Genomic DNA, 2253 nt, shown 5'->3' on the forward strand with positions numbered 1-2253 from the left:
GTGACTTCAGGAGTGGTAGTGAGCTCAGGAGTGGTGGTGAGCTCAGGAGTGGTGGTGACTTCAGGAGTGGTGGTGAGCTCAGGAGTGGTGGTGAGCTCAGGAGTGGTGGTGAGCTCAGGAGTGGTGGTGAGCTCAGGAGTGGTGGTGAGCTCAGGAGTGGTGGTGAGCTCAGGAGTGGTGGTGAGCTCAGGAGTGGTGGTGACATCAGGAGTGGTGGTGAGCTCAGGAGTGGTGGTGACTTCAGGAGTGGTGGTGACTTCAGGAGTGGTGGTGACTTCAGGAGTGGTGGTGACTTCAGGAGTGGTGGTGAGCTCAGGAGTGGTGGTGACTTCAGGAGTGGTGGTGACTTCAGGAGTGGTGGTGAGCTCAGGAGTGGTGGTGACTTCAGGAGTGGTGGTGAGCTCAGGAGTGGTGGCGAGCTCAGGAGTGGTGGTGACTTCAGGAGTGGTGGTGAGCTCAGGAGTGGTGGTGAGCTCAGGAGTGGTGGTGAGCTCAGGAGTGGTGGTGACTTCAGGAGTGGTGGTGAGCTCAGGGGTGGTGGTGACATCAGGAGTGGTGGTGACTTCAGGAGTGGTGGTGAGCTCAGGGGTGGTGGTGAGCTCAGGAGTGGTGGTGAGCTCAGGAGTGGTGGTGACTTCAGGAGTGGTGGTGAGCTCAGGAGTGGTGGTGAGCTCAGGAGTGGTGGTGAGCTCAGGAGTGGTGGTGACTTCAGGAGTGGTGGTGACTTCAGGAGTGGTGGTGACTTCAGGAGTGCTGGTGAGCTCAGGGGTGGTGGTGACATCAGGAGTGGTGGTGAGCTCAGGAGTGGTGGTGAGCTCAGGAGTGGTGGTGACTTCAGGAGTGGTGGTGAGCTCAGGAGTGGTGGTGAGCTCAGGAGTGGTGGTGACTTCAGGAGTGGTGGTGAGCTCAGGGGTGGTGGTGACTTCAGGAGTGGTGGTGACTTCAGGAGTGGTGGTGACTTCAGGAGTGGTGGTGAGCTCAGGAGTGGTGGTGAGCTCAGGAGTGGTGGTGACTTCAGGAGTGGTGGTGAGCTCAGGAGTGGTGGTGAGCTCAGGAGTGGTGGTGACTTCAGGAGTGGTGGTGACTTCAGGAGTGGTGGTGAGCTCAGGAGTGGTGGTGAGCTCAGGAGTGGTGGTGAGCTCAGGAGTGGTGGTGACTTCAGGAGTGGTGGTGAGGTCAGGAGTGGTGGTGAGCTCAGGAGTGGTGGTGACTTCAGGAGTGGTGGTGAGCTCAGGAGTGGTGGTGAGCTCAGGAGTGGTGGTGACTTCAGGAGTGGTGGTGAGCTCAGGAGTGGTGGTGACTTCAGGAGTGGTGGTGAGCTCAGGAGTGGTGGTGACTTCAGGAGTGGTGGTGAGCTCAGGAGTGGTGGTGACTTCAGGAGTGGTGGTGACTTCAGGAGTGGTGGTGACTTCAGGGGTGGTGGTGACATCAGGAGTGGTGGTGAGCTCAGGAGTGGTGGTGAGCTCAGGAGTGGTGGTGACTTCAGGAGTGGTGGTGAGCTCAGGAGTGGTGGTGAGCTCAGGAGTGGTGGTGAGCTCAGGGGTGGTGGTGAGCTCAGGAGTGGTGGTGAGCTCAGGAGTGGTGGTGAGCTCAGGAGTGGTGGTGAGCTCAGGGGTGGTGGTGACTTCAGGAGTGGTGGTGACTTCAGGAGTGGTGGTGAGCTCAGGAGTGGTGGTGAGGTCAGGAGTGGTGGTGAGCTCAGGAGTGGTGGTGAGCTCAGGAGTGGTGGTGACTTCAGGAGTGGTGGTGACATCAGGAGTGGTGGTGACTTCAGGAGTGGTGGTGAGCTCAGGAGTGGTGGTGAGCTCAGGAGTGGTGGTGAGCTCAGGAGTGGTGGTGACATCAGGAGTGGTGGTGACTTCAGGAGTGGTGGTGAGCTCAGGGGTGGTGGTGAGCTCAGGAGTGGTGGTGAGCTCAGGAGTGGTGGTGAGCTCAGGAGTGGTGGTGAGCTCATGGGTGGTGGTGAGCTCAGGGGTGGTTGTGAGCTCAGGAGTGGTGGTGACTTCTGGAGTGGTGGTGACTTCAGGAGTGGTGGTGAGCTCAGGAGTGGTGGTGAGCTCAGGAGTGGTGGTGAGCTCAGGAGTGGTGGTGAGCTCAGGAGTGGTGGTGAGCTCAGGAGTGGTGGTGAGCTCAGGAGTGGTGGTGACTTCTGGAGTGGTGGTGACATCAGGAGTGGTGGTGAGCTCAGGAGTGGTGGTGACTTCAGGAGTGGTGGTGACTTCAGGAGTGGTGGTGACTTCAGGAGTGGTGGTG

Source organism: Peromyscus californicus, unplaced genomic scaffold (genome assembly GCF_007827085.1).
Source record: "Peromyscus californicus insignis strain IS unplaced genomic scaffold, ASM782708v3 Scaffold_2__1_contigs__length_46816999, whole genome shotgun sequence".
Classification (NCBI taxonomy): domain Eukaryota; kingdom Metazoa; phylum Chordata; class Mammalia; order Rodentia; family Cricetidae; genus Peromyscus; species Peromyscus californicus.